This window comes from Moschus berezovskii, chromosome 8, assembly GCF_049115385.1.
Source record: "Moschus berezovskii isolate FMDL1 chromosome 8, NW_MosBer_1.0, whole genome shotgun sequence".
NCBI classification, from domain to species: domain Eukaryota; kingdom Metazoa; phylum Chordata; class Mammalia; order Artiodactyla; family Moschidae; genus Moschus; species Moschus berezovskii.
In genome coordinates this window covers 48,430,674-48,443,578 of record NC_142467.1, presented here as the reverse complement: position 1 = coordinate 48,443,578, position 12,905 = coordinate 48,430,674, and the positions used below count along the sequence as shown (strand labels likewise).

At 44.5% G+C, this 12,905-nt stretch overlaps 1 protein-coding gene across 2 annotated transcripts in view; it reads right to left on the bottom strand.

Annotated features, from left to right (window-relative positions):
* GLRA1 (glycine receptor alpha 1) overlaps nt 1–12,905 on the bottom strand; it is an 88,242-nt gene that overhangs the window by 31,154 nt on the left and 44,183 nt on the right. The gene's annotated exons all lie outside the window — the stretch shown is intronic.

The following is a 12,905-nucleotide window of genomic DNA, read 5'->3' as shown; positions in this document are numbered from 1 at the left end:
AAAGAGGGTTTCTAGGCGGTGAGACAAGGTTGACATCTTAGACCTGTCTCTGGCCCAGATGAAATTTCCTCAAAACCTTCTTTTCCTCCAGTTTAGTATGTCAAAAGCGACTTTTGATGTGCTTTCTTGGTACTGGGAGAGGGGTAAGAGAGTGCTTTCATGGAGGACACGCGCATGCTATTATTGGAATGGGAAGTCCCATCATACATTAAAATGACTTGGTGGTCTTATTTACCCACTTCAGTCTTTCATGCGTTTGGTTGTCATTAGTCAGCTTTCCTGAATCTGACCTGATGGAGTGCCAACCCTGTGCTGCTGTAAATTCAAGACCGTGATGCCTCCCTTGGTGGAGTCTTGGAGAGAGCCATCTAGCAGACCATACCAAGACTAGCCATAACCTGTTTCCTGCCTTGAACAGACTCTAAAAGCAAATGTGAGGCCTTGCTTCTTAGCTTTCTCTCAGTCTTCAGTTTACCAAGGTTTTGTGAAGTGTTGAGCTATGTCTAACTGGATGATATTTACTAGACTTTGTCTTGGATTTCCTCGACTCCAGAGTGTAAGTGACCTAGTCTTAGCTGTGTGGGCAGCCTGAAAGTGTGCTGGAAAAAGCAACAAACAAGGGTCTTATCCACGATGCTAACCAACCTCACACAATATTCAGAACTGACCTGACAGGAAATGTGTGACTTGTGTGTATATATAGAGAAGTTATAACTTCTGAATATTGTGTGAGGTTGGTTAGCATCGTGGATAAGATCCTTGTTTGTATATGTGACAAAATGATTCCAAAACTTTACTAAAAGGCATAACGGAATATCTCTATAAATGGAGAGACATACCACATTCATACAGTATTATTAATATGTCAGCTCTCTGCAAATGAATCTATACATTCATTGCAGTCCCAGTTAAACTCTGAGGCAATTTTCATAGGATCAACAAACTGATTCTACAGTTCATATGAAAAAGAAAATAGACTAGAAATGACAATAAAACCTTATAAAGGAGGAACAACAGAGGAATTTTTTCTCCTGGACATAGAAAACAGGGCAATGGGACAATAAACTGAGACTATTTATACACACAGCTATTTCTGTAGCCCACCATATATATAGGCTTCCCAGTTGGCTCAGTGGGTAAAGAGACCACGTGCAGTGCAGGAGGCACAGGAGGTGAGGGTTTGATCCCTGGGTCAGGAAGATCCCCTGGAGGAGGAAATGGCATTTAAAGACAGCATTTCTAATCAGTGGAGAAATAATGGCTGCTAAGAATAATGCTGGAAAATTATCTAATCAGAGAAAAATAGAGTTAAACCATCATCAACTACTTTAAAGCAAACTAAACTCCAAATGGGTTATGGAGGTACATATAAAAGAGGGGACTTATAATATTATTCAAATTGTGCATATGTGCTCAGTTGCCCAGTCATGTCCAACTCTTTGTGACCCCATGGACTGTAGCCCACTAGGCTCCTCTGTCCATGGGATTCTTCAGGCAAGAATACTGGAGTGGTTGCCGTTCACTTCTCTAGGGACTGATCTTCCCAACCCAGGGATCAAACCTGTGTCTTCTCTGTCTCCTGCATTGGCAGGTGGATTCTTTACCACTGAGCCAACTGGGAAGCCTTTATTCAAATTGCCCAGTATGTAAAAACAGGCAAACAAAAAAGCAAAGATACTCAAATTCACTGAGAAACTAGAGTGAAAATTAAAAATGACAATGAAATACCATTAAATCTCATTTGGTAAAATTTAAAAGCTTGGTAATATCTTGAGTTGGCAAGGATAAAAACACTGTTGTGGGGACAGTCAATTATTGAAGCTTCTTTGGAAGTGATTTGGGCAATAATATTTGTCACAATAGTGCAGGTCCTTTGATAAAGTAATCCCCCTTCAGTGACATATTCTAAGGAAACATGCAAAGAGTCATGTCCAAGACTATTCACTGTGACACTTGTTTGTAGTAGTGAAAGCTTCATAAGCTTAGAGAAGAGTGGTTAAATACCATGGAAAGATGTTATGTCCAGACCGTGGAATTTTATAGGTAGGCTGTAAATCTGGAAATATTGATTAAAATAATTTTGTCATGTATTGAATGTAATAATAATAAACCATTGTAATGTTTCTAAAGTTGAGGGTGTGTAGAGCATTAAGAATGAGGTAGACCTATAGGTGGGCTTCCCAGGTGGCGCTAGTGGTAAAGAACTCTCCTGCCAATGCAGGAAACATAAGAGATGCGAGTTCGCTCAATCATGCCTGACTCTTTGCGACCCCATGAACTGTAGCCCACAAGGCTCCTCTGTCCATGGGATTCTCCAGACAAGAATACTGGAGTAAGTTGCCATTTCCTTTTCCAGGGGATCTTTCCAACCCAGGGATAGAACCCGGGTCTCCTGCCTTGCAGGTGGATTCTTTACCACTGCACCATGTGGTTCTCTTCAATGTTCATTGCAGCACTGTTTGCAATAGGCAGAACATGGAGGGAACCTAAATGTCCATTGACAGATGAATGGATAAAGATGTGGTACATATATACAATGGACTACTACTCAGCCATAAAAAGGAATGGGATTTGGTCATTTGTAGCAATCTGGATGAACCTAGAGTCTGTCACACAGAGTGAAGTAAGTCAGAAAGAGAAACACTAATATTATATATTAACACATATATGTGGAATCTAGAAAAATAGTACTGATGAACCTTTTTGCAGGGCAGGAACAGAGGCACAGACGCACAGAATGGACTTGTAAATGTGGCGGGGAAAGGAGAGGGTGGACCAATTGAGAGCGTAGCATTGACATATACACCCTACCACGTGAAAAACAGACGGCTAGCGGGAGGCTGCTGTGTGCTCAGCGCAGTGTTTCGTGATGACCTACAGGGGTGGAATGGGGGGCGGTGAGAGGGAGACTCAAGAGGGTGGGAATACACGTATGCATGGTATATGGAAGAAACTAACACAACATTGTAAAGCAATTATATACTTCAATAAAAAAAAAAAGAGATGTGGGGAAAAAAAGATTCAGCTTAAGAATGAACTGTGGTATGCAGCTGCTGTTAAAAACAATGCTTTGAAGCCCACTAACCCAGAGTCTGGAGGGGCATGGTCCCAGAGCACTCTACTCTGAGCACTCCTCGGGGCCTGGGTTCATTTCTTGGCCTTTTGGCTCAAGATGGAAATTGACACGCTGGCTGTACTGGGAGAGCACCCCAGAGGCAAAGAGACTGAGAACCAGTGAGAATGACCGAGGGAGCCGGGTGTTGGGAGGGAGTGAGGGGACTGACCTCAGATTGTGGAAGGGCTGTCAGGTGCATAGATTGGTTCTCTGTGGCCCCAGCATCAGATTGAAAGCCCTGGGCAAACGGAGATGTAAGAGGTGTCCCAAGATGAAATGGGCTGCCTTGAGAGGTGCAGGGGTTCCCATCACTGGACGTGTGCAAGCCGAAACCACAATGTCTGTGGCAGTGATTCTGACAACAGATGGGGGTTCAACTGGAGAACCTTCAAGGTTAATTCTCTCCCCAAATATTGACTGAACTCCTCTGGTTCAGGCAACGTGTTGGATACTGGAAATATAGGGATGACTGAGAGAGACAGGGTCCCCACTGTCAACAAGAAAGCAAACAACATCACACACTAACAAGCAAACTGTTACTTTTTAGATATAACTGAAGATAATAGAACATGAAGCGACAGTGACTGGAATGGGGGACATTTTTAGATAGGGAGTTGGGAAGGACCTCTGAAAAGATAGCTGAGACCTGAAAGAATGAGAGTATTCATGCGAATATTTTTCTGGACAGAAGGAGCAGGCCGTAGTAGAAGGATTAAGAAGCTGTTGTAGAATTTGAAGCAGAGTGCTGTGATCTGATTTAGGGTTTAAAAGGCTCCCTCTTGGCGCTATAGGAAGTGGTGAGGATGGGAGGAAAGAAGGCAGGGAGGCCAGTTAAGAGGCCCTTTTAGTCAAGCAGGAGAGAGATGGTGCCAAGCTGAACTAGAGTTGACAGCAGCAGAGTTGGAAAGAAGTAGATGGACTTAAGTTCTATCTTGTATGATTCAAAATCAATTCATTCAGTCAACTGATCCCAATTCAATTCAATCAGTTGATTCAATTTAGTCAATCGATCCCAGAAGTAGGCTGGCATTGAGAAGTAACTGCTTCCTAAACAACGTGTTAACTTTTATGGTTAGACATAAGGACATTTAATCTCCTTACGTGGAAGCTGTTTTCATACATCTTGAACTCTCATTTCCAAATATCCACAAGGATGGATGGCCAAGACCTTTTGAGATACCCATTCTGATAGAATTGCACAAATCCTACTTGTTATCCAAATCTGAGTGCAAAAGACCAGCACAAGGTCATGTCTTCCCATGACCCTGCCTCCCTTTGGCACTGTAGCCTCTCCTCTTACCCCATAACTAGTGAGGACGTTTATTGGCTGAAAAAGCTTGGGTGACTCTGAGCTTCAGTTTCCTCATCTATAAAATGGAATTGTTAGGTTATATGAACGGAGAAGGCAATGGCACCTCATTCTAGTACTCTTGCCTGGAAAATCCCATGGATGGAGGAGCCTGGTAGGCTGCAGTCCGTGGGGTCGCTAACAGTTGGACACGACTGAGCAGACTTCACTTTCACGCATTGGAGAAGGAAATGGCAACCCACTCCAGTGTTCTTGCCTGGAGAATCCCAGGGACTGGGGAGCCTGGTGGGCTTCCATCTATGAGGTCGCACAGAGTCGGACACAACTGACACGACTTAGCAGCAGCGGAAGTTTATATGAAATAATCTCTGTAATTTACTAACCACCAATGCCTGATTTTTAGAAAAATGCTCAATAAATGACCACCACCACCACCACCACCACCATCACCTCACTTTTTTCCACAGTAAGCTTTGTGAAAGAATTATCTTCCCAGTGTCTTCTCATATTTTTGTCTTCTGCTTTCTTCATGTCCCTGAATTGCATTCCCTACCTTCATACATGTTTCCCTCCTCTCACATCCCATCACCAAATCCACTGAACAGAGTTTTCTTTTCTTAGTTGACGGTCTCCTCTTTTAATACTGTTGAACACACACACCAGTTTTTAAACCCCTTCTCTTTGGGTTATTCCACTAAGCCATTCTCTCCTGGAAGGTTTTAACATGGAGAGAACCATGATCAGACTTCTACTCCAAAAAAAAACAAGCTACTCAAAACCACACCATGGCATTTTCATAGCACCCGGCGCTTCGTGCATGTTCAGTAAGCACGCCCAGCTTTGCCTCTGGCTGCGGCCACTCTCTGTGTTCCAGCAGTGTCCTATGCACACCTCTGTAATTGCACCCATCACACTGTGGTCTCATCTCTGGTTTCCTTTCTCTAAGAGACTCCTTAAAAGCAGGGCCCTACTAGTCACAAATGTCTGGTGTCTGTTTCCTTATGGAAGGATTACAGTCTTTTTCAGATAGGGCCACGAGGCTTTCCTTGGCTAGTGAAATGTGAGCAGAGGTGGTAGATGTCACTGCTGGGTGGAAAGCATTAACTTGCCAGTGTGCTACCATTTAATGCTTTCTTTGCACAGCAAATGTGAAACCATGTGTCAATGTGGAAATGCAAGGCTCAGCCATGACGTGGAGGACAGTAGTCCTGGAGGGTCCCCCATATCTGTGGCAGACTGTAGAAGAGGGATATGTCAGTCTTTGTGGTTTTAAGACTCTAGGGTTTTGGGTGGTGTTTGTTGGTACAGGAAAGCCTAGCCTAGTGTGAGTAAAGCTGATCTATATCCCTTGAGCCTATGTAATGCTGTCTTCAGTACATTCAGTATAGGACCTTAAAAATGGGGGTGGAAACAATAAATGAATAAATAGGGAACAGAAGGGGGGAAAAAACCCTTAGGCTTATGTATTGGTGACTGTGGCCGATTATTTTAGTAGTTAATAATCTGTCACATTTCTGTAGCATTCATAAAGGACTCTCATACCCATTTCTTGTATATTCCTACTCCATTCCTACAGCCAGGTGTCAAGGGAGAAGTGAGTCTCAGTGGTATTAGACAGTGGCAGAGCCAGAGCTCAAACACTGGTCTCTTGTTTCCTGGTTCAGGGCTCTGTCCAATTCTCCCCTAATATCTACAAATAAGGCCAGGCCTGTGGGCTCTAGTTGGCTAAGTTGTCACCTATTGCCAGGGGTCCTGGCCACAGTGTGCCTGTCTCTATGCCAGGCTAGCCCAACCCTTGGCAAGAGAGGCTGGAGCACACGTGCTTATCATGGAAATGCCGGGATTCGTGGCCAAAGGACGTCAGTAGCCACACACGCACATTCTGTCTCCCATCTGCTGACACTGAGTTCCACATGAATTCCAGCTGTGTGTGTGTCCCCACGTGTGCACACTCACATGGACACCTGCACACTGTACACTCACACCCACATGCTAATACACATTGAAATATTCTTTCATTTATTCACATCTTTTTGTATGTACATACATTCACATATGCACGCACACAGAATTATGTTTGCATGATGGCTCAAATGCTGATACATACTCAAATGCCTGCATCTATAGTCACAAATATCCACACAGTTACATAACTGAAAATAATACTCATCATGTGTTTTCACTCTTAACCACTTTCACATATTCTTACACACACATGCAGATACATGCACATCCCCATTACACATGTTCACATGTGCGATTATAACCATAGGAGTATACCTACTTATGTTCAAATCCATACGTGATCAGACACTTTTCTCTCTGAGGTTACCTGTCTATATGGGCTTTCCTGGTGGCTCAGACAGTAAAGAATCTGCCTGTAATGCAGGAGACCTGGGTTCGATCCCTGGGTCAGGAAGATCCCCTGGAGAAATAAATGGCAACCCACTCCAGTATTCTTGCCTGGAGAATTGTATTGACAGAGGAGCCTGGCAGGCTACAGTCCATGGTGTCGAAAAGAGTCGGACATGACTGAGGGTAGTGTTAACTTCCTGTCTAAATATATTCAAACTAGTGTGCACAGGTACACAGGCCTATGTGTGCATTTGCACACACGTATGGTCTTGCAACGTATGCATTCATGCCCATCCTCCAATGACATATAGATGCTGCAGAGCACACACTGATGCGCCCCCATAAGCATGTGTGGTCAGACAAGCTGGCTGGTCCCGTTGAGGTCCTAGGTCCACATTTTTGTCTTAGAGAGTGCTGGAGGTACTGCTGTAGACCAGCACCCCCCCTTCCCTTTCTCCTTCCTACTTTCCTGTCCCAACTTCTACTTTCGTCTTTTTGCACAGACTCAGAATCGTTCCAGAGGTCGAATGAAGGTCAGCCAGCCTCAGCATTGCCCCGTCAGGAATGGATGGAGACCCCTGTTGCTTTGCTGGCTGCCTGCCTACTCTCAGCTCTGGTGAATAAAGCTGGGCCCTGGGAGGCAGACAGTCAGGCCTGGGGACTCCAGCTAGTTATAGAGCTGCTCTGCACTCCTGCTGCTCTTAGAGAACAGACACAGCCTGGAAAGTTTCTGACATTGGGACTGTGACCATATTACCACGGACCCAGGGTGCACGACCAGCTCATTGCGTGGTTGGTGAGGCCGAGCCCTGGGCTGGAAGTATGGGAGCCTGGGCATGTCTGTTCAGTGAAGTTCCCTTTCAGCTCTGACTTCCTTATGATGAAAAAAGAACAAGCAAGGGCTGCATAATCCCAAATATCCGGACATTAAGTGTTTATATTTGGCTCAGGAGAACATGGGGTTTGGGGTGATAGCTGACTTCAATTCCTACTTCTGCCACCGATTAGCTGTTTGTCCTTATGCAAGGGACCTAACCTTTCTGAGCCTAAGTTTTCTTTTTTTTTCTTTCTAAGTTTTCTTATCTGTAAAACTCAGCAGTGGATACAGGACTGGAAAAGGTCAATTTTCATTCTAATCCCAAAGAAGTGCAATGTCAAAGAATGCTCAAACTACCACACAATTACACTCATTTCACATGCTAGCAAGATTATGCTCAAAATCCTTCCAGCTAGTCTTCAGCAATACATGAACTGAGAACTTCCAGATGTACAAGTAGATTTAGAAAAGGCAGAGGAACCAGAGATCAAATTGCCAACATTTGTTGGATCGTAGAGAAAACAAGTGAATTCCAGGAAAACATCTACTTCTGCTTTATTGATTACACTAAAGCCTTTGATTGTGTGGATCACAACAAACTGTGAAAAATTCTTAAAGAGATGGGAATACCAGACAACCTTATCTGCCTCCTGAGAAATCTGTAGAACCAGACATGGAACAACAGACTGGTTCAAAATTGGGAAAGGGGTATGTCAAGACTGTATACTATCACCCTACTTATTTAACTTCTGTGCTGAGTACATCATGTGAAATGCCAGGCTGGATGAATCCCAAGCTAGAATCAAGATTGGTGGGAGAAATACCAACAACCTCAGATATGTAGATATGGGCTTCCCCAGTGGCTCAAGTGATAAAGAATCTACCTGCAATGCAGGAGACCTGGGTTTGATCCCTGGGTCGGGAAGATCCCCTGGAGAAGGAAATGGCTACCCACTCCAGTATTCTTGCCTGGCAGGCTACAGTCCATGGGGTTGCAAAGAGTCAGGCACAACTGAGCGACTAACATTTTCAGATATGCAGATGATACCACTCTAATGGCATAAAGTGAAGAGGAACTAAAGAGCATCTTGATGAAGGTGAAAGAGGAGAGTTAAAAAGCTGGCTTAAAACTCAAAATTCAGAAAACTAGGATCATAGCATCTGGTACCATCACTTCATGGCAAATAGAAGGGGAAAAAGTAGAAGCAGTGACAGATTTTATTTTGCTGGGCTCCAGAATCACTGCAGATGGTGACTGCAGTCATTAAATTAAAAGATACTTGCTGCTTGGAAAGAAAACTATGGCAAACCTAGACAGCGTGTTACAAAGCAGAGACATCATTTTGTCAACAAAGGTCCATATAGTCAAAGCTATAATTTTTCCAGTTCTCATATATGGATGTGACAATTGAACCACAAAGAAGGCTGAGTGCCAAAGAATTGATGCTTTTGAGTTGTGGTGCTGGAGAAGACTCTGGAGAGTCCCTTGGACTGCAAGAAGATCAAAGCAGTCAATCCTAAGGAAATCGACCCTGAATATTTATTGAAAGGATTGATGCTGAAGCTCCAATACTTTGGCCACATGATGCAAAGAGCTGACTGATTGGAAAAGACACTAATGCTGGGAAAGATTGAGGGCAGGAGGAAAAGGGGGCAGCAGAATATCAGATGGTTAGATAGCATCACCAACTCAATGGACATGAATGTGAGCGAACTCCGGGAGATAGTGGAGAACAGAGTAGCCTGGTGTGCTACAGACTATGAGGTCACAGAGTTGGACATGACTTAGCGACTAAACAACAACAACAAAAATGGAGACAACGTGTCTTGCCTCATGGGGGTTGTTGTGAGGTGTAAATAAGATGATACACATGGAAGTGCTCTGCATAATGCCTGACACACAGTAGCATTTAATGTGTGGTCGTTGCCCTTTTTAGTGTTCCATATTAATACAAGTCTATAGTCTTGCTTTTGAATGCAGTCTTGTTCTCTAAGCATATTCTGAGTGACAAGGAAAGAGGCTTGAATGGGAAAGTGATCCAGAGGGTTTGGTCGGTGAGATCTAGGGGAGAAAGAAGGGGAGTGGAACTCTTGGCCATCGCAAGGAGGCCTGGACCTGGGTTTCTGTCGCACCCACCACTTTAGACATTGGACTCCCTTTCAGCAGTCTGAAATCTACCGGTAGTTTTTCTATCTCTGAGATTTTAGGTTTTCTCCTGAATTATCTGCAATGTAAATTAAATACATATTGATAATTAAGAACCCCATAGGGAAAAAATAATCATAGTATTCCTGAATGTGGAAGGCAGAAAATGAAAACTCTACTTTGGATTAACTTTAGTTAATAAAGAGAAAACTGTGTCAGCTGTGGCCCATTCCCAAAGAAGCACCTACCTCACTGCCAGTCCTTCACGTTCTGTCTAAACATTATTTATCTCTGCCCCAGGCAGCCCTCTCTCTGGGCTCCTCCCCTCGTTGGCTGCCTCCATTTTCAGTACTGTTTTCTCCTGAGCCAAGCTGAGCCTGGCATGATTTGAGTTTGGGTTTCCACTTTGGATAACACTTAGGTTGTTGCTTAAGTGTGTTTGTGGGCCTGGGGTCCCTCAATTTCCCATGTCTGCGCTCTTCAACCATTTTGCCTTTTTTACATGTCTTTTTCTCAGGGATGGTTTCCTGGCAGTTATGAGAATTGGACCCTAATTCCTGCTCGGTCACTAACTAGTTCTGGGATGGGGGTGTCTCCAAATCTCCATTTCCTCAGCTGTACACTGGGGAGCATTGTGTCTGCCAAGTCTGCTTCATAGAGTGGTTTTCCGAGTGCGAATTTGGTGAAGGAATGAAGTGAGAGAATGAATGTGAAAGCTGTTGACAATTACGAGTGGCATCTGAAAAGAATAACTACCATTCACTGTGTGTGTACTTTGTGTCCGACCCTGTGCTCAGCACTTCCATGGCTTATCTCCCAATCCTTACAACAGTCCCAGGTGGATGCTCTTGGTCCCCTGCTCTACAAAGGAGGAGGCTGACTTAGGCTACCCTGTGCATGTCCACAGAGCTGAGTCTCAAATTTCGTCTGGGCACGAAAGACTGTGTTCTAATTGCTGTACTGTCTCTGTAGAAAGCATATGTAGCAGGAATAAAGACTGAAGAGGTACACAGGATATCCTGGAGAAGGGAAAACTAAGGCGCAGAGAAGTCAAGGAATTGCTCAGGATCACACAACTAATCTGGGGTGACTTTGGGGCTTCAATGCCCAGAGCCCCCATCACTGCCCCCATCATTCTCACCGTTGTCATTGGAAACAGTAAGAGCACTTACAAAGCATTTACTCTGAGAAACGCTTTCCTGCTTATAATTTCCATCCATAATAACTTCAGGAGGCAAAAAAATTGACTTGGTGAAGTAGTATATTAATCACCACTGGGATTTTACAGACAACAAAGTTGAAGCTTAAAGATAACAAAGCAGATCAGCCTCTTACATAAAGTGAGTGAATCCAGGTTTCCTTCAGAGCCTCAGCTTTTAACCACCATGCAAAACAAGGGCAAACCAGTACTCCATTAGTAATCTGTAATAAGGAAATAGATTTCTGTGCGACTGTTATAGGAAAGCAGGGTTGGGGTTGGAGTGCAGATACGTACACCTGTCTCAAATAACCAAGTTCCTTATGTAATGGGGTCATATGTAAATTGTGACTTGGTTTGATAACTCTTTACCATTTTGGAAGAAGAGTGGAAGTTTCAACATTTGCCACACGCACTATGAATGATGCAGATGTCCATGCATGTCTGGTCTGGGAGGGAGAAGAACAGCAGAGGGGTTCACTAGGAGCTCTGAGAAGGCATCCATTCACAGGGTGGAACGACTTGGCTTTTGGACCTGGAGGTCCAGTGAAAAGCAGCTATGCTTGTTCTAGTTGATAGGCAGGATGATCTCCACATGGAGATAAAAGGCCTATTAGTTTTAGGGACTTTGATTGCTTGATTTAACCATATTAAAACAGACCTCTCTGCAAAAGGATAGATTTTGGACCATTTGCCCCATGACATATAGAACTTAGCAATTTTTGCCAATCTGGGACTAAAAGGTTAGATCTAATTGGGCATAAATATTTCAGACCAAATAATGGTTTGAATCAACAGACAATATATCAGATTTGGCTTACTTATTTTAAAAACATTACTGAGCACCTGTTATTAAATCACTGTGCCAGGTGCTGAGGTTGCCGCGGGAAGTGAGACAAGATTCTGGCCCCCAGAGAACTGAACTGCATCTCAGTGAGAGGAGGGACACACGGGCAGACTGTGAGAGTGTGAGAATGCACGGCCGGTGCGTTCAGTGGGGATCGTAGCACGCATCGCGAGAATGGGTAGAAGGAACCCATCCCAGCATTAGGTCAAGCGCACACATGAACTTACACACGTGTACATGCGTGTTAGAGTGTGAAGGCTTCCTGGGGAGGTCATCCTAAGCAGAGAGATAAGGGAATCTGGGGGTGGGCAGTGGAAAGGAAGCTGGAGGGGAGGCCCTGGGCAGAGGCCTCTGCAGCATCAAGAGAAGGCTGGAAACCAGAGAGCAAGCGCCTCCCCGGTGGAGAAGGCTGAGCAATTCCATTCTTCCAGAATGGGAAGTGAGAGGAAAGAGATGCAGCCAACCAGAGTCAGAGGGGGCTTGCAAGCTTGATGCTGAAGGTGAGGGGGCAATGGGGAGGTGTTAAAGCAGAGGACCGGTGTGGTTAGGTATGTATCTTAGAAAGACCACAGTGTGAGGAAGAATAGATCGGAGGGGGCAAGATGCAAGTTGGGGACACTTTGCAGTAATGTGAGCAAGGCACCGTGGCAGCCTGAGCTAGACTAGGAGCAGGTGGGCATCCAGGGATGGATGGTTTAGAGGATTTGAAGGCAGTAACATCTATAGGCGGAGAAGGCAATGGCAAGCCACTCCAGTACTATTGCCTAGAAAATCCCATGGATGGAGGAGCCTGGTATGCTGCAGTCCGTGGGGTCGCTAAGGGTCGGACACGACTGAGCAACTTCACTTTCACTTTTCACTTTCCACTTTCACACATTGGAGAAGGAAATGGCAACCCACTCCAGTGTTCTTGCCTGGAGAATCCCAGGGACGGGGGAGCCTGGTGGGCTTCCATCTATGGGGTCACACAGAGTCGGACACGACTGAAGTGACTTAGCAGCAGCAGCAGCAACATCTATAGGACTTGGTGATTGACTGCTTCTCACTCTGCTCATAAAGAGTTGATTTGAGGCCGCTTTAATTATTTTCTCACAAGCTATATTGCACCCTTCAAAACA